The following is a 24,757-nucleotide window of genomic DNA, read 5'->3' as shown; positions in this document are numbered from 1 at the left end:
TAGGGGGGGTTTAGATAGGGCTGGGGGGTGGGTTAGGTAGGGGAAGGGAGGTGAAGGTGTGGGGGGGTGGAAAGAAAGTTCCCTCCGAGGCCGCTCTGATTTCGGAGCGGCCTCGGAAGGAACAGGCAGCGCATGCCGGGCTCGGTGCGTGCAGGTTGCACAAATGTGTGCCCCTTGCGCGCGTCGACCCCGGATTTTATAAGATACGCGCGGCTACGAGCGTATCTTATAAAATCCAGCGTACTTTTGTTCGCGCCTTGTGCGTGAACAAAAGTACGCGCTCACGCAAAATTATAAAATCTACCCCACTGGGCCGGATTTTAAATGTCCTGCGCGCGTAAATCCGGCCGGATTTACGCACGCAGGGTCCTCGCGTGCCGGCGCGCCTATTTTGCATAGGCCGCCGGCGCGCACAGCCCCGGGACGAGCGTAAGTCCCGGGGCTTCGTAAAAGGGGAGGGGGCGTGTCCGGGGTCAGGGGGCGGGACCGGGGTGTGGCACCGGCCCAGGGGCATGGTCGAGGCCTCCAGACCAGCCCCCGGGTGGGGTGATGGCGCGCCAGCAATCCGCTGGCGCGCGCAGATTTACATCTGCTTTCAGCAGGCGTAAATCTGCCAACAAAAGGGGGGGGTTTAGATAGGGCCGGGGGGGGGGTTCGGAGTGGCCTCGGAGGGAACAGGCAGCGCGCGCCGGGCTCGGCGCGCGCAGGTTGCACAAATGTGCACCCCCTTGCGTGTGCCGACCCCGGATTTTATAAGATACGCCAGCATACTTTTGTTCGCGCCTGGTGTGCGAACAAAAGTACGCGCTCGCGCAAAATTATAAAATCTACCCCTATCAGTGCAGTTTTAAATCGAACATTGTAGTGAACTGGCAACCAATGTAGCTCATACAGAACTGGAGTAACATGATATCTAGCATTCCTCCCTGAAGTAAGCAGTATTGCTGAATTTCCTAGTAACTGCAAGGCCTTTAAAGAAGAGGCCTGGAGACCAATGTAAATTCCATTACAATAATCAATCATGGGGGGATCAAAACCTGAACAACTAAGCAAAAGAAGCAGCATGGATTCACCAGGGGAAGGTCCTGTCAGTCGAATCTAATTGATTTCTTTGATTGGGCGACTAGAGAACTGGATCAGGGAAGAGCACTCGATGTAATTTATTAATTTATTTATTTAAAATCTTTTCTATACCGTTGCTAAGTTATATACCATCACAACGGTTTACATGTAGGCACATAAATTAAAATAGGTGAATGGTTACACTATAACATTCTAACAGGTGCCAAATAGATTTGGTTACAATATATCATAAAAGACAATCGCTTGATTAGTGATGTAGGTCCTGACCATGTGTAACAGTACATACTAATCACAGGTAAAAATTCACAGTCTCTGTGTTTTACTACTACGTTCGTTGTGAAATAGAGTTATTAGTACTATCATGCTCATTTTGAGAATAGTGCTGTGTGCTGGCGCTCTTCTGCCTATTCCTGTATATTTTTCTATTCTCCGTTCTCTTTGTAGAATGCTTGTTTAAAAAGCCATGTTTTTAAACTTTTTTTAAAGGTTTTGAGATCTCTTTGTAATCTGATCTCTAGGGGCATTGTGTTCCATAGTGTAGGGCCTGCTAAAGATAAGGCTCTTTCTCTCACTTGGGTTAGTCTCGCTGTCTTTACAGAAGGAATGGTTAATAGTGCTTTGTTTGCAGATCGAAGATTTCTGGATTTTAGTAAAGCTTTTGATACAGTCCTGCACAGAAGACTCATCAACAAAATGAGAAGCTTGGGAGTCAGTTCCAAGATGTTGGCGTGGATTACAAACTGGTTGCCGGATAAAAGACAACGGGTGATGGTAAATGGAACCTACTTTGGAGAGAGAATGGTGTTAAGTGGAGTGCCACAGGGATCGGTGTTGGGACCGGTTCTGTTCAACATCTTCGTGAGCGACATTGCAGAAGGGATAGAAGGTAAAGCTTGTCTATTTGTGGATGATACTAAGATCTGCAACTGAGTGGACACGCTGGAAGGAGTATAGAGAATGAGATGGAATTTAAGGAAGCTGAAAGAGTGGTCGAAGATATGGCAGCTGGGATTCAATGCCAAAAAATGCAGGGTCATGCATCTGGGGTGTGGTAATCCAAAAGAACTATATGCGTTGGGGGGTGAAGGGCTGATGTGCACGGAGCAGGAGAGAGACCTTAAAGTGATAGTGTCTAACGACCTGAAGTTGACGAAGCAGTGTGACACGGTGATTGCCAAAGCCAGAAGAATGCTAGGCTGCATAGAGAGAGGAATATCTAGTAAGAAAAGGGAAGTGATAATCCCCTTGTACAATAGGGGTGTGCATTCGTTTGCAACGTATTGGCAATCCGCAACGTATATGCCATATTCGTTGTATTCGTGGGGGTCACGAAATGTATGGCGAACCCCCACAAATGCAACGTATCACTAATGAATAAACCCCCACCTTCCTGAAACCCCCCCCAAGACTTGACAAAAGTCCCTGGTGGTCCAGCGGGGGTCCTCGAGCGATCTCCTGCACTCGGGCCGTCGGCTGCCAGTATTAAAAATGGCGCCAATAGGCCCTGTGACATAGTAAGGGCAAAGGCTATCGGCCTTTGCCCTTACAGAAACCCCTGTGATTGTTCCATGCTTTCTTGAATTCAGATATTGCCCATGTCTCTACCACCTCCAATGGGACACTATTCATATATCCACCATCCTTTCAGTAAAGAAATACTTCTTTAAATTTCTCCTCAGTGTACCCCCTTTTACCCTCATCCCATGACTCCTCATTCCAGAGCCTCCTTTCTGTTGAAAGAAACCTACCTCCTGTACACTGATATCTCTATAAAATGTCATTCTCTCATATCTCCCCTCTCTTGCCTGTTCTCTAGGGTATACATGTGTAGATCTTTAAGTCAGTCCTTATATGCTTTACAATGAAGTTCACTGACCATATTACTTGCCCCCTCTGGACTTACTCCATCTTGTTTATATCCTTTTGAAGGTATGGTCTCCAGAATTGAACAATTCATTTTAATTTGTTTAAGATCTGATTTCACAAAGGCACACAGCCTAGCATATTTTCTTAAATGAGGTTTATTGATTATGATTATTAACAAAATTATAATCAAGGATGGAAAAATGTAACACTTTCTTATTAGCAATTTTGAAAAGGACAGGAAATAATACTGTAAATAGGGGAATAGCAGTGTAAGAGTACTGAAGGTCCTGGAACTAATCTTGGAAAACACTGGTCATACTACAAAAGGAAAAACACTTGCTGTGTGTTGAGATCTGAGCTAAATATCCATCCAATTGTACAGAATCAATTTTCATGTGTCTGAACTCAATATGAAAACCCAATTAAATGTTTGCTACTTACATCAATTTGATTACTCATCCTATTTAACTCCACGGTGGGTTATACAATTATCAATAAACATTGTCAGGAACCAACAAGAGAGGGAGCTATTTTAGATTTAATTCTTAGTGGAATGCAGGATTTGGTGAGAGAGGTAACGGTGGTGGGGCCACTTGGCAATAGTGATCATAACATGATCAAATTTAAACTAATAACTGGAAGGGGGACAATAAGTAAATCTACAGCTCTAACACAAAACTTTCAAAAGGGAAACTTTGATAAAATTTATTTTATTTATTTATTATTTTTTATATACCGACATTCGATCTGAGATATCACATCGGTTTACATTCAGGTACTGTAGGTACCTGAGGAAAATAGTTAGAAAAAAACTGAAAGGTGCAGCTGCAAAGGTTAAAATTGTTCAACAGGCATGGACATTGTTTAAAAATACATTTCTAGAGGTGCAATCCAGATGTATTCCACGCATTAAGAAAGGTGGAAGGAAGGCAAAACGATTACCGTCATGGTTAAAAGGTCAAGTGAAAGAAGGTATTTTAGCCAAAAAAACATCCTTCAAAAATTGGAAGAAGGATCCATCTGAAGAAAATAGGATAAAACATTAAGCATTGTCAAGTTAAGTGTAAAACATTGATAAGACAGGCGAAGAGAGAATTTGAAATGAAGTTGGCCATAGAGGCAAAAACTCATAATAAAAACTTTTTAAAATATATCCGAAGCAAGAAACCTGTGAGAGAGTTGGTTGGACCATTAGATGACCGAGGGGTTAAAGGGGCTCTTAGGGAAGATAAGGTCATTGAAGAAAGACTAAATGAATTCTTTCCTTCCGTGTTTACTAATGAGGATGTTGGAGAAATACCAGTTCCGGAGAACGTTTTTCAAGGGTGATGAGTCAGATGAACTGAACCAAATCACTGTGGACCAGGAAGATGTAGTAGGCCAGATTGACAAACTAAAGAGTAGCAAATCGCCTGGACCGGATGGTATGCATCCTAGGGTACTGAAGGAACTAAAAAATGAAATTTCTGATCTATTAGTTAAAATTTGTAACCTCTCATTAAAATCATCCATTGTACCTGAAGAATGGAGGGTGGCCAATATAACCCCAATATTTTAAAAGGTCTCCAGGGGCGATCCAGGTAACTATAGACCAGTGAGCCTGACTTCAGTGCCGGGAAAAATAGTGGAAACTATTCTCAAGATCAAAATCGTAGAGCATATAGAAAGACATGGTTTAATGGAACACAGTCAACATGGATTTACCCAAGTGAAGTCTTGCCTAACAAATCTGCTTCATTTTTTTGAAGGGGCTAATAAACATGTGGATAAACGTGAACAGATAGATGTAGTGTAGTTGGATTTTCAGAAGGCATTTGACAAAGTCCTCATGAGAGGCTTCTAAGAAAACTAAAAAGTCATGGGATAGGAGGCGATGTCTTTTCATGAATTACAAACTGGTTAAAAGATAGGAAACAGAGAGTAGAATTAAATGGTCAATTTTCTCAGTGGAAAAGTGTAAACAGTGGAGTGCCTCAGGGATCTGTATTTGGACCGGTGCTTTTCAATATATATATATATATATATATATATAAATGATCTGGAAAGGAATATGATGAGTGAGGTTATCAAATTTGCAGATGATACAAAATTATTCAGAGTAGTTAAATCACAAGCGGATTGTGATACATTACAGGAGGACCCTGGGAAAGGGTGAGGTCCATCTGCAAACCTGGAAGATCAAGGCGATCACCTGGGTGCCAGTCCTGCAAACAGAAGCAAAAGTGAGATCATTCCTGGGCCTTATGGGGTCCTAAAGAACGTTTATCCCCAATTACTCGGAGAAGGTAGAGTCTCTCACAAGGCTGTTGTTGAAGAATGCACCAGAGAAGTTCCTGTGGTCAGCTGAAGCATAGAAGGACTTCCAAGCTCTGAAAAAGACGATATGCTCTGAACCGGTCCTAAGTCCAGATTCCACCACACCCTTCACGCTGCAGACCAATGGCTCAGAAGTAGGCTTGGGAAAAGTCTTAGTCAAGGAGAAGGATGGTCAAGAACATCCTGTAGCTTACATTAGCGGGTGCTGATGCCACGGGAGAGGTGTTACTCAGCAGTGAAGAGGAAGGCCTTGGCAGTCAAGTGGGCCTTAGAGGCTTTGTGCTACCTGCTGGGACTGCAGTTCACACTCATAATGGACCATAAACTGCTCCTATGGATGAATAGAAACAAGGAGTCCAATGTGAGGATGATGAGATGGATCCTGGTCCTACAATCTAACTATAAAATACAACAGGGCAGGCAGGGGAAACACCAATATACATTTCCTGTCTAGAGAGGTGTCCCTAGTACAGACAGGCACTCATCCCAACAAGGCTGAGCTATATGAAACTCCCTCAGACTATCTTAAGGGACTGGGCACAGCTGTCTCACCTGGGCCTCCTTAAGATCCAGATCCACAGGGAATCCTGGGTAAAGGGGGAAGTCCCTCACCAGAGTATAAGAACTAGGGCCTAAGAAGGGTTAAGGAGGCCCTGGGGTGCAGGCAGGAAGCCACTGTGTAAGAAAACCTGCTATATATGATACCTTTGTATTACCTGAACTTTAAGGTGAGCTGCATCATTTGTTTGCTTTGTACTTTGTTTTCACTGTAAATAAATTACACAAAAGGGAAACAGCCAGAATCTGCCTCTTTATTTCTCTGACTGTTTCCAAGCCACTATTGCCCAAGTTACTACACAGCCCTTCTTCGGACCTTTTGTTAAAAGTCAAGTAATTTATTTCTTGTTGCATATACACTGGCAAGGAGTTCCAAAAGAACAGCGCACAACAGAATGTGCTTTGCCTGGTCAAAGTCAATTTCATCTCCCCCCAGACTGGGCATATTTAGCAAGAGTTGCTGAGATGAACGTAGAACTCCCAAGAGGATCATAGCTGCTCAAAAAGAAAACAAATCAAAGTCTCAAATTTTGTCCTCCCTCTTACAGACAACCAATAAAGTTTCTCCAGTTAAAGGATAACATGATCACTGTCCTTTTTTTTCCTCTTAATATTAATCTCACTGCAATGTTCTGTAGTAACTATAAATGCCTGATGTTCTTCTCAAGCAACCCCCAATACACACTATTACAATAATCAGTTCTGTTCTTAATGAGTGCACTATCATGGCAAGATCCTTCTTTTCAAGGAAACACTACATCATTGGATCATGCAGAATTTAGCAGATGACACTAGCACTACCAAGAAGATTTGTTTTTCCAGCAAAAGAGTGTGGGATCCAATAAGATTCCTAAACTTCTAACAGAAATTAATGGCAGTAGGTGCCTCTGGTCCTACATCTTCTCCAAAACCTAGGCTGGAACCATTTAATTTTTATAAAGAGAGGTTTGGAATGATCAGTAACCAATGGCTGCCCAAGAAGTGGTCCTGTAACTTTTATGTGGTTTCCTAGCTTCTTGGCTTTATAACATTATTTCTTTATTATTCCCTATGTTTCGTGTTCTGGCAATTAATCACGCATGCCTTAGGAAGAGGGAAGTTCAAGCTTATTAAGTCGACTACAATGCAACCAACAGTCTGCAAAAATGCCAGCCACCACCTTCATGGCTGTGGCCTGGGAGAATATTTAGAGTAAGATCAATCACAAACCAAAATGATGACTAAGCAAAAAAATCTACAATTCAACCTCAGGGAAGCACAGAAAACCTATCATAGATTTGCTCTCCTCTCAGAAAGATAATAAATTGTTAAACAAATACAGACACACACATATTATGCACCCTTTCCCATCCTCCAATAAAAAGAAAATAAAAAATAAATAAGTAAACATGTATGAAACAATGAATCAGTTTTAAAGCTGGATTTTCATAAATGTAACCTAACCATTGTTTTTACGTTGTCACTTTCAAATCAAATGAATCCTGCTATAGTGACAAGAAGCAATGAACTATTTTATTCCAAAGTAACCAATGGCTGCCCAAGAAGTGGTCCTGTAACTTTTATGTGGTTTCCTAGCTTCTTGGCTTTATAACATTATTTCTTTATTATTCCCTATGTTTCGTGTTCTGTTGCTCTCATTTATCATCAATTCTTCCAAGGTTAATTTCTGATTTTAAACAAACACATTGCAAGTTGCTGGTATTGTGCACAAGTCAGTGCTAAGAGAGAGAAAATAGAATATGATACAAGTTGCAGCACACAGACAGTTCAACCAAAGAAACACTTCTGAAGCTGAGATAACCTAAAAGGGGGGGGGGGGGGGGGGGGGGGGGGGGGGGGAAGAGCAAGTGATTATTAAAATGATGTAAATTCCCATTTTCCCAGTGTTTTAAGGCCACACCCTAGGTGTAAACCAAAAAGGTGTGGATATGGAAACTGGATTCTCTGAAGACAAGCAGGTTCACTGAGTCACACAAATGGGTCACATGACATTGCTGTCCTGTAACACTCTTGTGTGACTGGTGTGCTGCTGTCCTCAGAGAACACCTGTTACGAGTGAACAATTCTGCTTCGTCCAACCCTGCTGAGAAAGTTTTATAAAATGACAATTTGCACGTCTGCTATTGCATATGGATTCATAAACCCATATTAACTATTGTGGCGAGGCATTAAACTGCCAATATTAATTGAAATGATTAGGAGTCATGCCCGCTCTGCCCAGGTTAGAGGATCCCCCTGACCCCCTCCCACTCCCATCATGGGGGAAAGCATAACATTTTTGGTTAATTGATTAAAGCCTCTATGTGCAGAACATTAGGGATGGAGAGAGAAGGCCTGCCCCCCTCCCTCTACAAACGGCAGGAAGTCCTGCCTCAGTCATAAAAAGATGCCCTGTGCTCAGGCGCTGCTGAGCATCTTTTTGCCTGGAATGCTTACAGGTATGCCTTCACATCACGGTGAGCATTGGAAAAATAGTCTCAATACTAATTTAAATCTGTCTGCTCAACCTGTACACACTCCTGCCAGTTACCCAGTCAGTGATGGATTTAGAGTAGCCAATTTTAGAATAAAGATTTTAAAAAGACAGCAGCCAGGTTATCACTCTTCCCCTCCCCCTCCAAAAAAAATAACCTAATTAGATGAAAATAAATCCAGTTATTCCAATATTTGTTCTTCTACAGATTCTCAAAATTATTTTCTTCCAATCCTTAAAATGCTTTTGAAAATATGAATCAAACTAAAACCCGATGCATTGCATTCATTAGATGTTCATTTCCTCTGAATTTGTGTTTTGCAAACTGCTTAAGGATCATATGCAGTACTAGATTATGTGAGATCTTAAATTTTTATCCCATGGTTGTGGCTATTCCTCCAGATGTTCATCTGTTTTTGTCCAGGGAGCCAAAATTTTAAGCACTTTGTTTGGCAGCGATGGTGCCATTGAAAGAGGTAGTACATGTTTAGAGATGATGCTCTTCCTACTTTTACAGAAAGAACCACCCCTGCCCAAAAAAAACCCCACTGTTTCTTCTAAAAAAGCATTCTTATTATAAAAATAAGGTAATTGCAAATGATGACTCCTGGTGCCAGGATTTAGATTTGATTACCCGTCCAAACCCATGCTCAAGGTGTGTTACTGTTCAGATACAGTAGGTAGGTCTTTTCACCAGAGGGCTTACCATCCAAGTTGGTATCTGAGGCATGAGAGGAAAAGTGAGAAGCTTAAGGTCACAAAGAGTGTCCATGGCAGAAGCAGGATCCCAGAAGTCAAGGAGGAGGAAGCTACCAGTTCAAAACATAAAGAGAAGGCTGGCCCACAGCAGCTTGCGGGCACTCAATGGCTTGAGTAACTGTCAACCAGAGCCATAGGCCTACATCATCATTCACATGTTATCTCCTCCAACAAACATGTTGTGAGGCACAGGCCTGAGAGGTGCAGGCTTATAAAGCTAGAACAGGTATTTAATACCTACTTTTCTTTCATAGCCCAGAACTTTTATTTTGGGGTTAGACTCCCATGTACAAAATAAAGCATCATAGCTGATAATTTAAAAGAAAATCAATAAATGGTTAACATTTTTGTTCTAATATTTGGTTTCTGATGAGATGCTGTTGTTAAAGATCAACACTTAAATTATTAGCAAATATTATGCTACCATAAGCCGTTTCCCATTGATGAAGAGATGACACCCTACCTTCCCAGATGAAAAGAAATCTATGAGGGTTTTGTCAAACTGCTAGAAAATGTTCAGAAGTTCTGAATATTTGGTAAAAGAGCTAAGGTTTGATTAGGTTTCTGAAAACTACTGATTTTGCATGAACTGTTCCCAAGAAGGTAAAAAAAACCAAAAAAAAAACCCCCTAAACCCACCCCAACCCTTTAAAACTAACCCCTTAGCTTTCCCCACCCTCCCGACGCCCCCAAAAACTTTTTACAGGTACCTGGTGGTCCAGTGGGGTCCCGGGAACGATCTCCCGCTCCGGGCCATCCTCCCGCTCCCGGGCCGTCAGCTGCCACTAATCAAAATGGCGCCAATGGCCCTTGTTGTAAAGGCCATGGCTGCCACTAATCAAAATGGCGCCAATGGCCCTTTGCCCTTACCATGTGGCAGGGTATCCGTGCCATTGGCCGGACCCTGTCACATGGTAGGAGCAATGGATGGCCGGCGCCATCTTGTGCTCCTACCATGTGACAGGGGCTGACCAATGGCACCAGTAACCCCTGTGACATAATAAGGGCAAAGGCTATCGATGTCATTTTGAATACTGGCAGCCGACAGTCCGAGTGCAGGAGGTCGCTCCCGGACCCCCGCTGGACTTTTGGCAAGTCTTGTGGGGGTCAGGAGGGTCCCCCAAGACTTGACAAAAGCCCCTGATGGTCCAGCGGGGGTCCGGGAGCGATCTCCTGCACTCGGGCCATCGGCTGCCAGTAATCAAAATGGCACCGATAGCCTTTGCCCTTACTATATCACAGGGGCTACCGGTGCCATTGGTCAGCCCCTGTCACATGGTAGGAGCACAAGATGGCGCCGGCCATCCAGTGCTCCTACCATGTGACAGGGTCCGGCCAATGGCACGGACACCCTGTCACATGGTAAGGGCAAAGGGCCATTGGCGCCATTTTGATTAGTGGCAGCCGACGGCCCGGGAGCGGGAGGACGGCCCGGAGTGGGAGATCGCTTCCGGGACCCCACTGGACCACCAGGTACCTGTAAAAGGTTTTTGGGGGCATCGGGAGGGTGGGGGAAGCTAAGGGGTTAGTTTTAAAGGGTCAGGGTGGGTTTAGGGGTTATTTTTGTGTGCCGTTTTTCCTGCCCTCCCCCAAAATGATAAGGGAACCCCCACGATCAATATCGTGGGGTTTTCCTATCGTTTTGGGGGAGCCCCCGATTTCTGCCAATTTGGAAAATATTGACGATATTTTCAATCGTCCAAAGCCTGATTCACATCCCTAATATTCAGCGAAATTTCCATGTCTCTAAATACCTAATCTTTTCACAGTCTGTTCTCTACATATTTCTGCCTCATTTTTCCCCAAACTCTTCTCTCTAAACTTTTATATTTCTTTGCTTTGCTCTCTTGCCTCTAACTTCTCCATGTTCCTTTCTTCTCTCTTTTCTCCTATCTTCTCTTCTCTTAACCTCCCCTCCAGGCTGCTGTGAACTGGACAAGATGACTATTTTATGGCTCAGGGAGCCCAAAATGCAGCAGTTCAAAGATCCAAGCAGCCTCCCTGACTCCGGACCCTCCAGCTATAGGCACAATCACAGAAAGGAGGTGAAAATAATTCCAGAGCCTCTGCTGCAGCAGATTCTCTTGCAGCGCTGCTCTCTGCAAGCAGGTCCCGCAATGTGTGATTTTTTTCAGATCAACAGTCTCTTTCTCGCAAGAGAGGAAGATACCACCAGTGGGAGAAGGAACACTACAGTGCAAAAGATGCCATGCCTAGCCGATACTACTTTAACATAAAAAGCAAAACCTGAATCTAACTCCTTTGGATATAAAATATAAGTATGTATATATCTATATCTCTATTTATATATCGCTCCCTGAATGGGGGTGAGAGAGAGAGGCCACACACAGAGGGCCTTCAACTAATCATCAACTGTGAAAATAAAGAGATGCCAAAAACTCTCTCTGTATGTTAAGCAGGTCCCTGTTTTAGCCAATTTCAGGAAACAGCAAACACAAAAAATACCAAACAGTTGTACTAAAATTCAAAATTTCTTAGAACTGGTAACACCTTCAACAGCCAAAACACACACAAAAAAATTTTTTAGGATTCACCTGCTTTATATAGATTTAATTTTTGAAGAGCTACTGCTGTTAAAAATTATCAAAGCCCTCCCTTTCGTAACCACCACCACCTATGCTGATCCTTCTCGGGATCCTGCACAGGCATCGCACTCATGTCTACAAAGTTTGACCAAAAAAAAAAAACATTTGAAGAAATAAATTCATCAAACATCCAAGGAGATGCAAGCTAATTAATGAAGTCCCAAAACTTAAAGTAATTCATGAAGAAAGTACTTTTTAATTTCACATTCAAAACGGCAACTCCATTGCTCATCTGTCAAGCCAACACAGTTCTCAATAGGGTCCCCCGACACGGACCCCGTGGTTTGCCAAAGCCGGCTGCGTCGGGAGGGACAGTAATTGATGGGATTCTTAATAACTTATATGCGCTGTTACATTCAACAGTCAACTCTAAGTTGAAGTTTTGGGACTTCATTAATTCGCTTGCATCTCCTTGGATGTTTGATGATTTAATATTTGGAGTGCTTTTCCTTAGCTCCTTCTCTTGTGTTAAGGAATGAATTCAAACATGATTTCAGAAAGTATTTTTTGAGTAGACAATTAAGCTGTGGAATTTGGTGCTGCAGGATGTGGTCAAGGCTAGTAATACAGCCAGCGTTAAAAATAAAAGAGGTTTTGACAAGTTGCTTACAATTATTAGCTAGGTAGCCCTGGAGTTTTCTACTTCTTACTTCTGGGACGGAGGAAACAGCAGGATCTGCCAGATACTTCCAGTAACCCAGACTGGCCAACAGCAGGAACAGAATGATGGGCTCTGTACAACAGCCTATAGGTCTGACCCAGTGTGGCACTTCTGTTTTTATGTTAATAGTTATAATCATGACTGCATACATATTAGCATAATAGAAAAGTAGTAAAAAAAAAAATAGGAATAAAACCAAAATTGGATAAATAAAAATGTCTCAATCTTTGGAAACTGATGGGGTGAGGGTGGGGATTTTCTGTAGGTGCCTATGGAGAGTCAGCTCCTTTTGTTTTTTTGTTGTTGTTGACTTGCACTACAACATTAATTTGTATCAAATAAGAAAAGTTCCCAGTCCATCCTATCTTGAAAAATATATATGGGCAAAATAAGTTCTACCATCTTTACTCTCTGCTTGCATAGAAATTCCTCTCTCCTACAAGTACTAAAATACTTGCTTTAGGGAAAGAAAAAACAAACAAACAAAAAGAAAATGAGTTTAATGCAAATGTTCTTAGACTATAGACCAGTGCTTTTTTTTTTCTAGCATTTGGTACTCAAATGCAGAGCTATCCCTTGGGGGTGGGGAATCATGGCAACCATCCAAGTTAGCCCAGCTACCTGCAACAAGCTTCAGTCACCATATGATCCATCCTGGACCCCCATCTTTCTTCCCACAGACAGCAGGCATAAGAAAAGCAACGCTTTTACCTGCTGTATGCCCACTGCCACCATCATGGCATGAGAAAAGCACCAATGAGGGACGGAGACTGAAAGAGGCACCTCTGGAGCTTTTCTCAGATTTAGACTGAGGAAACTTTGCCATGAGAAAATGTGTTGCCAAAAGTAATACCTAAAGTGGTTTAAAGAAGAAAAAGAATATAAATTGTGCTAACAGCTGTAATTAAAATTATAAGGTACAGAATGGTTAACAGTATGTACAATTACCAGCTTCTGGTGCTGCTCTACACTATTCCTGGTCACGGCCTACATGGCTGGTGTCCCAACTCTACTGACCAGACTGACCTTCCCTCTTGTTATTTTCCAGGGGCTGATATAAAGGTGAAAGAAAAGTTATCATGTCATCAGCCATCAAGTACGGTCGAAAACAAAAGTCCTGCCATAAACACACTACTGAACCCTCAAAGGCTAGTTCTAGACTGGTTTATGATTGCCACCAACAGGAAATAACTGGTAGCCTGAGAAATCTAAGAGTGCAGCGTGCATCTCCTCCAGCTTACTGATAGACATGGAGAAACAAGGGAAACAGGATGGTCGGCTAGATCAACCTTTGGACTGACTCAGTATGCCCACTAGTGTCCTTGCTAGCTCTAAGCAAGTCCAAAACTAAAGACAAGAATATTTCATTTGACAATAATTTTGTGCTTTCAGGTGTTCACGGTATTTATATTTTCGCATCCTACCCAAGAGAGGGAGAAGGGGCATAAGCTGCCCAAGCTGAAGTCTCCCTTTTACTTTGGGCCAATTCAAACTATTGCTGGCATGTATCCATCACAGTGGGCAATCTGGCTCCTCTTTTCCCTTCCCCTCACCTCAATATCCTTAGATGTTACATGCCACCTGTACCTGTCTGAATGGTTCCTCCAAAAACAAACCAAACCCTAACAAAGCCCCCTTTCCATTTGTACTCTACACACTTGCAGGCCAATATTGAGTAAGCTGGTTGGTGCACATGATATCCTGCTAAAGTCAGCTGAATAACTGGTCCCATATATTGAATGGGATAAGCATCCTGCTGAATATACTTGCCTAAAGTTATCTGGCTACATGTAGCCGGATAACTTCCTAGTTAACCAGATATCTTCAAAAGACATCTGGTTAAATACTTTTGAAAAGTAGTACTCGGGCTTGCGGCCCGATTTCCTCACTCCCCCCCACCAAATTTAATCGATAGCCCCTGTAGGGCCATGCACTCCCCACCCTACACCCCCTCCTAAATGTAAAAATTGCTCTGGTATCCACAGGTGGCGCACCACCCCCATCCCTGGTTCAATCAATATTTAATATGTGGCTGCAGCCACACCCTCCTTACCCCCTCCCATAGCCTTAAATTGCAGCAGTGCACCCCCCCCCCCCCCCAATCCCCCGAACCCTAAAAATCTCTACCAGAAGCAGGGTATGCACTTACCTGCTCCTGGCGCACTCCAACACAGCGTCTGTCACAAGCTGCGCTGGAAGCATACTCTGCATATACTTTACACTTCCAGTGCAGTTTGTGACAGACACCATGCTGCAACTGGCTGGAGGCGGGTAAGGGCCGACCCTGCTCCTGGCGTGCTCCATCCAGCTAATGGCTTGGAATGAAACACAGAAACATAGAAATGACTGCAGAAAAGGACCAAATGGTCCATCCAGTCTGCCCAGCAAGCTTACGGTAGTATCTGCTGTGCTGTGTAGGTTGCCCCATGCTTATCTTTTTCCCTGACCATAAAAGTGAGGGCCCTCATTGGTTTCTGTTTGAATCCAATTCCTGGTTACCCCCATGCTTATCAGTTTTCCACACTAGCCCTCATTGATTGCTGTCGAATCCAATTCCCTGTTTTGACTTGCTGTTGAAGCAGAGAGCAATGTTTGAGTTACATCAAAGTATCAGTCTTATTGGTTAAGGACAGTAACCGCCGCATCAGCAAGTTACCCTCATACTTGTTTCCCCAGACGGTAAAAGTCGGAGCCTTCGGCTGCTGAACTAATCCAATTCCCCCCCCCCTCCCCCTCACCGTTGAAGCAAAGAGCAATGATGGAGTTGCATCAACAGTATCAAGGCTTATTGGTTAAGGGTAATAACCGCCACACCATCAAGTTACTCCATCTTTTAGCCTTTAGGGATCCACAGTATTTATTCCACGCCCTTTTGAATTCTTTCACTGTTTTGGTTTTCACCACCTTCTTTGGAAGGGCATTCCAGGCATCCACTACCCTCTCCGTGAAAAAAATATTTTCTGACGTTGGTTCTGAGGTGCCCTCCTTAGAGTTTCATTTTGTGATTCCTAGTTCTACTGATTTCCTTCCAACGGAAAAGGTTTGACATTTGCACATCATTAAAACCTTTTAGGTATCTGAAGGTCTGTATTGTATCATTCCTGTGCCTCCTCTCTTCCAGGGTATACATATTCATATCCTTCGGTCTCTTCTCATAGGTTTTCTGACGCTGACCCCACACCATTTTGGTAGCCCTTCTCTGGACCCCCTTCATCCTGTATCTATTCCTTTCGAGATAAGGGCTCCAGAAGTGAACACAATACTCCAGGTGAGGCCTCACCAAGGACCTGTACAAGGGCATCATCACCTCCATTTTCTTACTGGTTATTCTCTCTATGCAGCCCAGCATTCTTCTGGCTTTAGCTATAGCCTTGTCACATTGCTTCACCATCTTCAGATCACCAGATACTATCACCCCAAGATCCCGCTCTAGATCTGTGCACATCAGCCTTTCCCCCCTCCCCCATCTCACACCGCTCTGTACTTCTTGTCATTGAATCCCAGCTGCCAAATCTTCAACCACTCTTCAAACCTTTGTAAATCACTTTTCATTCCCTCTACTCCTTCAGGCATGTCCACTCTGTTACAGGTCTTGGAATCATTCGCATATAGACAAACTTTACCTTCTATCCCTTCCGCAATGTCACTCACAAAGATACTGAACACAGCCGGTCCCAATACTGATCCCTATGGCATTAGACTTAACACGGCTCTCTCTTCAGAATAAGTTCCATTTACCATTACATACTGACTCCTATCGATCAACCAGTTTGTAATCCACTTCACCACCTTGGCGCTCACTCCGAAGCTTCTCAATTTGTTCAGAAGCCTCCTATGTGGAACGGTATCAAAAGCTTTGCTGAAAACCAAATAGATGACATTGATTGCTCTTCCTCGATCCAATTCTCTAGTCACCTAATCAAAAATGCTGACCTCTTAGCAAACAACAATGGCTGAATATAACTTCCAGCTATTGAAAAGGCCCACAAAACCAGCAAAGGATTACCAACATACAAAGAATGCAGCAAATTTACTTTCTTTTCGGGTATCGTACCAATGTCCTCTTTCTGAAAATGTTTTGGATTATGGAAGCATTCTGGCTATGGCCAGCTCGGCTAATCCAAGGACAGTGCAGCTCAGTCTTATTTTTAAACTCCAAGGAAATGTGTTTTGCTGCAAAACCTTCATACCTTAAAGTGCAAATGGGAAAAAAAAATACTGCTGTATCTGAGCAGAATGCCACTTCGGTATGCACGGTACAGCATTTCAACAAAGGCATTTGCCCGGGTTCCAAATTGCAAAATTTCAAGTTTTAATGTAAAGAAATAAGAGGTCAAACAAGCTGCAGGCTATACTCGGTTCTGCTGGACTAACTTAAAAGCACATCCATGAATAGCTCTCGAGAGTTACTCATCGAGTCAGAGCAAAAGAAAAAAAAAAACCACATGCTAAGAACCTCTCCCTTTCAAAAAGGAACCTATACCAATCATACTACTGTACTAAAGTTTGAATAGTGAAGCTGAAGATGCACTTTGCGGAAGGAGAAGTGCTATCTTAGATCTCTAGGATCATTAATAAAATGCCGCATTAGCCTAATGGAGTTTTTTCTCCCTTACTTTTTCTAAGCTGATTCAAAGCTACATGAAAAGGGGAAGCTATTCTGCCTCTGAATGCTTTTCCCATTACTGGTGAATGAAACCACAAAAGTGCAATCGGAGGGCAGTGGTGGTACTCAGAGACAGGAAGTGCGTCTTTGCCTCCATGGAAACAGACAGGGAAACCCGTGAACAACAATGCAACTCTGAATTCCTTATCAATATGCCATTCACTGCTGCACTCAGACCAGCAAATCAGACTGCTACTGGAATATTCTTCTCTGCAAAGCTCCCCCAGCCCGCCCCACACTTGCATCCGCTTCTGGCAGACAGCTCTGGGAGCCGACTTGGTGTTACATTTCTGTAGAGTGATTCACCTCACTCCTGCCCCCGGAGCCCTTGGCTAATGTGAGGCCTGCTAGGCTGCCTCAGCAAAGATCGCTACTGCAATCCAGCAGTCAGCCCTGCACAGTCTTTAATTGGAAAGCAAATGGGAGCGTCAAGTAGTTAGCTGTTTGCTACCATTGACTTTGTTTAAGAGTTTTCAAAGCAGACTAGTACCTTTCTTTTTTTATTTCGGGGGGGGGGGAGGGGGGGCAGCAATAGATTTAAATAGTTTAGATTCAATGTGCATGTAATCATGCCTTGGTTTTTTTTTCTCAATGAAACCTAGGGGCTGCAGATATCCTTCTCTCACCAAAGATCACTACAACATTCTGAAAGTTGATACAATTTTGAGAATTCGGCCTTCAGCGCTCTAAAGCTCCTAGCGAGATGTTAGTGCAGGGCCTTAAAAGTCAACAGCCGCAAGGATTTCTCCTCCACTAGAGCTGTATTAGTGGCGGCTATGTCTGCAGTGTGCCCACTCCTCCAAGATGCCTCCCTGCCCCCACCCCGCCCAAAAGCAATTCGCTCTTCTTCCCCTGCTTTCCCCGAGTAACTCCCTCCCTTCCTATGGCTTTCAGAATGAATTAAAGGGGGAAAAAAATTAGGAGCCCATGGACATGTGGAGCAGCCGGCTAAAATCGTGAAATTTGTAGGTGTTATGATTTTATTTATGCAAGGAAAATTTTAATCAGGCAAAGATGGAATGGTTACACCATGAAATGATATTTATGTACATTAACAAACATAGATGATTCCTCCCCATTTCACTCCCTCCAAATGGTTCAATGCTTTTACAGATAAAATGAATGGGCGGCAGGAAGTTTAACTCTGAACTATGGTTTACCAAAAGCTCAGCAGCTTGAAACCAGACCTAAAAATACTCTCCAGCAAAAAAAACATAATAATCTGCTAATTCTCCTTTCCCTCCTTCTTAAACAAAAATGTGGGTAGCACTATAACATATATATATATATATATATATATAACCCATGTAAGTTGCCTCTATTGTGCTCCAAGCCTGTTTTTTATTTTCAGCCAAAAATTATCCTTCTCCCTAAATAGAACCATTCACTGCCAAGGGCCTGGACATCCTCCAGCCCGATTACCAGAATCATGCAGCAATGTCTCTACCGGCAACACAGTCAATTGTGCCTGCAGCTACATGTCTTTGCCACTAGGGGTGTGTGATGACCTAAAAGACCCTCTAAAGATGCTGAACTATCAATGTGTTGCAACCATCAGCACAAACAAACAAAAACGCTGTGTGGCACACCGATCTCCATGGAGCAGGCAGGACTCATGTGGCCAAAAGAAGAGATAGGGAATCAATGAAAGCCCCACCAATCTCTCTTCCAAATTTTAAAACAAAGAGAGAGGCAACAAACCCATCAAAATGGACCAGTACAGGAGAAGGGAGTGAGATGCGGGCAGTCGGCTTGTTTAGTTATTTTGACTGCCAGAACCCCTCTACTTTGCCGCTCCCAACAACCCAATGAGTCACATCCAGTGCTGCATGCATGCCTCTCCCATTCTCACTCAGCCTGGTGATAAGATTGGTGATGGAGAGCCTCAAAGGAGGCGGCTCAGGACAGGGAAGATGAGGACATTCTGTGTGCAATGTGTGCACTGCACACAATAAGGTCCAGCTATTTATGCCCTGCATACTGCCTGTTAATTACCATACTTCGGGGCTCACGCCATAGCTAGGAAGAAGAGACATGCACGCGTATGTCTCTTCTCAGAGAGGAGCTCCTGCAATGTTTAAGAGCCATTGTTGGCCTTGCTTGTGGCTGCAAGGTGCTGACAGCAGAGCCCAGATGCTGGTCTAGATCGGAGCATCAGGCAATGGGGATTCTCCCATGGCACACCTGATCAGGTCTGCAGGCACACCAGTGTGCCATGGCACACAGGGAAACACTGCCACGGTTCGGTCACCACTGCAATCATGTTATATATATCAACTATGATTATTATGCAAGGTAAGAAAAGTATCTGGCAATTATTCTGACCTGTGTTAACAGCAAATTAAAACATTTTCCTGCAGCCCATCATTCAAAGTCATAAGGACAGTGCAAGCGGTACACCTGTCTGGTGGGGGTCCAGATTTCTTAATGTATTAAAACATTTAATGTGTGTGCTATGTTAGTAAAAAATAAAAAACAAACATTCTGCACTGGATGCAAAAATGTTTAAGCATGGCTCCGCTGTTATCCTACAATCACGGAAAACAAAGCCAAAATCCCTTGGGTTAACATGGAAAGATATGTTTATGATACTGACTTTACACACAACTGAAAGCCCAAAAGCAATGAGAATTCAGTTACTTCTGTCTTCCTTTTGTACCATCTTTACAGGGACCTATGCAGGCCAAGCATAGGTCCCTGTAAATACAATTAGATTTTTTCCCTTTTTATCAGTCATTTCAGGAGCTCATTCTGCCCCAAGAAGACTCTTTTTTGAAGAATTATTTAAAAGGGATTTAAATTACCTCTCTATTCAAAGGCAAATAAAAACGCTATTTAAAATTATGTAATTTAGATCCAGTAATATGAATTTGAGCAAAGCTACGCTCAATGCATGTTTTATAATCAAATCCTTTTGGTTTCTGGAAAACAGCCTGCACCTGTAAAAATTGCCAACTGATCCCATCGAGAATGCAGCAAGTTCCCAATGGAAATGCTTAGCAAAATTAAGCGAAAGGAAATGGATATTCTTATAAAGAATCCCCTACTGTTTATCTAATCCCTAGCAAAAAGGTATTTACTTTCAAACCTATGCATTTTGCTACAAAACAATATAAGCACCAAAAGGTCAATGAAAAAAAAAGAAAAGACCAATGCCTCAATTTGACAGATGTCAACTGTGCATGGATTTATCAACAAAGTAAAATAAATGAGACAGGAGATGAATGAGTGTTGCAAAATAGGCTTGAAAGCAAAGAAAAAATAATAATAACAATAATTAAAATAAGCCAAAGAAACTCCCAGAACACCAGTGCAACAAGGATCAGGGTCAATTCCAAATCAAACAGAATGCTGAGTAACCATCAGAGTTATACGCTGCTCATTCAGGAAATCTGCTGACGCCACATTCTCTCTCAAAATATGCTGTGTATGGACAAATCGCTCTTGGCTGCGTAGCTTGGTCTCTTGTATTTGCACAATTACAAATCAAAGCAGAGTTTCAAATAACTGTCAGGTTACTATTGCCTCACGGAACAAGCTCACCGTTTCAACCCACACAAACCCAAAAAGATTTTAAAAGATAGGAGTTTAATGCATGCTTCACCAATACAATTCTGACATAACAATTTGGATCCCCTGCCACACACTAAACAGTGCCATCTATAAATTCTGCTGTTTATTCTAGTCCTCACTTTCCCCGTTCTATTTTTAAAACATGAAGCATTTAGGCGTTAATTATGTTGGAGCTGAGTTAAGAGTCGGCACACTGCCTACAGAAATTATTACGGTGTTCTGAACTGAGCAACTCCCTATGCGAAATTCAAAATGAGAAAAATGGGAGGATCCATAGGTGCTGCCCACACTTTTCTTAGGCATAAATGATTAGAAAAAGCAAGAGTAGCTGTTACCAAGACCTCAGCATCAAACCAGAGGCCTTCCCTGCTCTGCTCAGAAAAGTACAATTCCTTTCTTCATCTTGCTTAGAGGAAGGTTTTTGTCTTTACATCATAAACATATTTGGAAACTCGGCTTCCCAAATCTGATTAGCAGTTTTGCCCGGCTCCTCGAAAGCCTGTTTGTTCTGTATTGACTCTAAGCAAGGTCAAAGGGTTATTGCCACCATGTGTAAATCAGCTGACTGCAGTAAAGCCTACATAAGAGAAAGAAAGAAACCAGGCCGGGAAAGACTGCATTACTTAGTAACTAATCAACTACTCCTTGGACAAGACTTCAAGGATTCTCACATTTTGCATTTACAACATGGTTTTCCTTCCTATTCAGAGATGTTCTTTCAACCCTATAGTCTAATTTCAATTTTAAGGCACATACTTAATCTTCTTAATAGATATCTGAAAATGTTTCTATTTCTGTTGCTCTAGTCTCTGAAATGGCATTGGTTATGCTTCAGTTGCTTAGACCTTGAATGTTTGATATGTCAAAATAAGTCCCAAGGGTGGAAAACAGAAACTGTAAACATAATGAGTCTCATTTCTTGCTCATTTAAAATAAGCACAGTTATATTATCATAAATGCATTGTTCCTATTCTCTCCCCCCCCCCCCCCATGTCCCTATCTCATTTTATTCCCAAAGATCCTGCTGTTGCAGTGAAAATGAAGGTTAGTTAAGGACATCCATCAACTGATGGTCATCTTTCACATTGTGCAAATAAATACAAGCATCCATTGTGAATAGGTCCTAAAAACAAGCATTCATCCACGCAACATTACTGCTGAACTCCCGACATATCAGCTGATGAAAGCCTGTAAGCATATTAAAGAGATAAGGGAAATGGTACTTGAAAAGACACTATAGTTGGTACACAAGAAAAATGAGAAAAAGTTCAGTTATTTAGAGATTTACTCCTATGTATATTTGTTGCATCCCTCCAAGCTTTGCAAACTAGGTCTTAATATTGCATGAAGTGCCCATTCCAATCTGTCCCCTCCCTACACACAAAATAAAGGCTCGAGATTTCATGTTGATCTTAATTTGAAACAAAAGTAACAGGAGCAAATAGTACACCAAAACCAAAATAGCAGAAAAGGTGTAATAAGTCAGGTATTGTCCACCAAATTATGTTAGAGTCAATCAATACATCTTTATTCAAAACGGTTTCAGAATTTCATCTTAAACAGTAGCAATTACAACAAACTAAGACTAATTTATCCTAATTTATTAAGGCTTTTCTCCCATTCTGTGTCTATGGGAAAAAAGCTTAATAAATGAGGTCCTAAAGTTACCAGAATACGACACAGGGAGACCATATCCTGGCCCCGACATGAGCCGTGTTTCGCGGTAATGCTGTCTCAAGGGGGCAGTTAATCTAATAGAAACATTAGAAAAATACATACTTTAAAAACAAGTGGATCCTCAAGATGAAAATAGGCAAAAACAAGTTTCAAAACACACATTTAGGCAACACTTAATAGTGGCAGTTACGCGACTCAAGTCAATCAAGCTGCCAAGCAGCTACAGCATTTTATCTAACAAAAGTGTGTATAACAAAGTAAGCTCAGAACGGTAAGCAAAAAATTGTTAGAAACAGGTGTGATAATCATGCTAAAACTTACCAGGAAAGCACTTACAGTGTCAAAACAGGCAGAGGTCAAACTGAGTACAGAGCAGGACTATAAAGGCAAAAAAAAGCACCAAAAAGTCATGAGGTGCATTTGCACCAATCAGAGGTTAGAGCAAAGAAGGTAACAAATTGCGGTTGCTAAGGGGAGGTGTTGTGTCAAATAACAGACAAGACAGCCATTCCATTTGTAGGTTTAGACCTGCAGGAGGAACTGTCTGAAGTTGGAATATCCAATGTTGTTCCCGACGAAGCAGAAGAGAAATTACCCCATCTAATGGTTGCTCACATGCCCTTAAACATAATTCAAACTGCACCATCTCAAGAGTTGTCTATTGCATTTTCTCCTCATGTGCTTTGCTCTATATTGGGAAAACTAGCCACAAAATTAAAACCCGGATCTTTGAGCACTGTAGTAATATTAAACTCCTTTAGTTTCCCATTGGCTTCAACCTCAGCACTCTGTTATAGTCTTACAATTTTTGGCCTTGGAAATCTGCTCTACCCATCCTTGCGGGGGGGGGGGGGGGGGGCAGTAACTTTGAATGGCTGTCTTGTCTGTAATTTCACATAACCCCTCCCCTTAGCAACCTTTGTTGCTCTAACCTCTGATTGGTGAAAATACACCTTGTGACTTTTTCCCACTTTTTTTGCCTTTATAATAGGGATATGAATCGGTACCGGATTCGTTTCCGGTATTGGGTTCGGGGAAAAACCGTGGGAAATCTTCGTTCCCGTGGTTCTTAGCAATTTTGTTTGGCTGTCTCGTGCAGGAAAAAAAAACCCATCCTGACCCTTTAAATTTAATTAGTTCGAATCCCCCACCCTCCCGACCCCCCAAAAATTGTTTTAAGGTACCTGGTGGTCCAGCGGGGGTCCCGGGAGCGCTCTCGGGCCGTCAGCTGCCAGTAAACAAAATGGCGCCAATGGCCCTTTGCCCTTACCATGTGACAGGGGCTATCTGTGCCATTGGCCAGCCCCTGTCACATGGTTGGAGCAATGGACGGCCGGCGCCATCTTTAAAAATGGCGCAGGCCACATCCCTACTTTATAATCCTGCTCTGTACTCAGTCTGACCTCTTCCTGGTTATATACTGTAAGTGCTTTCCTGTTTAACAATGTCTGGCAAGTTTTAACATGATTATCACTCCTGTTTCTAACAATTCTTGCTTACCGTTCTGAGCTTACTTTGTCTTACACTATTTCCTTAGATAAAATTCTGTAGCTGCCTTGGCAGCTTGATTGACTCTTTGAGATGCTTAACTGCCTCTATTAAGTGTTGCCTGTAAGTATGTTTTAAAACTTTTTTTGCATATTTTCATTCTGAGGGTCCACTTGTTATTAAAGTATGTATTTCTCTAAGGTTTCTATTAGATTAACTGCCCCCTTAAGCCAGCGTCTCCATGAAACATGGCTCATGTCGAGGATGGGACATGTTCTCCTTGTGTCATTTTCTGGCAACCTTAGCCCTATATTCATCAAATTGCTATAAATATAGCTTAAATAGCACCCGCGATAAAAAGGGGGCATGGTTAGGCTAATTTCCCTGCGCTATTTTTTGCATTACACACTGATTAATCCATCACAGGGGTGGGAGGCTGTTTTACATACACAGTCAGAGGTACAAACAGCAAAGCTGACATCAGTGAAGATTTTCTGGCATTTGGAGTGATGAAAGGTAAACAAGAGTTGACTTGTACACTGTACTCTCTACCTAGCTTGATGCACTGGATACCTAGCTGCAATCAAGCTAAGTAGAGTACACTGTATAAATCAACTCCTTTTTTTACCTTTCATCACTCCAAATGACAGAAAATCTTCACTGATTAATAAAGTACAATTATGGGATAAGCATGGCTTTATTGGTGTTGACTTTTCATTTTTACCCCAACCCAAACCCTTCCCCCACCCGCATATTCCCTACATACATGTGGGTTTTTCTGTGTTTGATGTCCAATAAACAGTTAATTACAAAAAAAAGAAAATTTTCACCTATGTCAACTTGGCTGTGCGTACTTCTGACTGTCTATGTAAAACAGCCCCCCAAAACCTACCCCACCACTCAAACCTTACCCAGAGTTATAAATGCCCCCCCTCTCACAGTGGTATAAATACTAAATTTACATAGTGCTCTCTATAGAGTCTCAGTTTCTCCCTCTCCCTCCCTCCCTCTCTCTTCACATACAGAAAAAA

General features: G+C 42.5%; 1 protein-coding gene across 3 annotated transcripts in view; it reads right to left on the bottom strand.

The window, feature by feature from the left end:
- The window catches only part of TRIB2 (tribbles pseudokinase 2), a 42,743-nt gene that overhangs the window by 4,244 nt on the left and 13,742 nt on the right, over nucleotides 1–24,757 (bottom strand). The window lies entirely within an intron of this gene.

This window comes from Rhinatrema bivittatum, chromosome 3, assembly GCF_901001135.1.
Source record: "Rhinatrema bivittatum chromosome 3, aRhiBiv1.1, whole genome shotgun sequence".
Lineage (NCBI taxonomy): Eukaryota > Metazoa > Chordata > Amphibia > Gymnophiona > Rhinatrematidae > Rhinatrema > Rhinatrema bivittatum.
The sequence above is the reverse complement of the archived record's forward strand: the minus strand, read 5'-3'. Positions and strand labels throughout refer to the sequence as shown.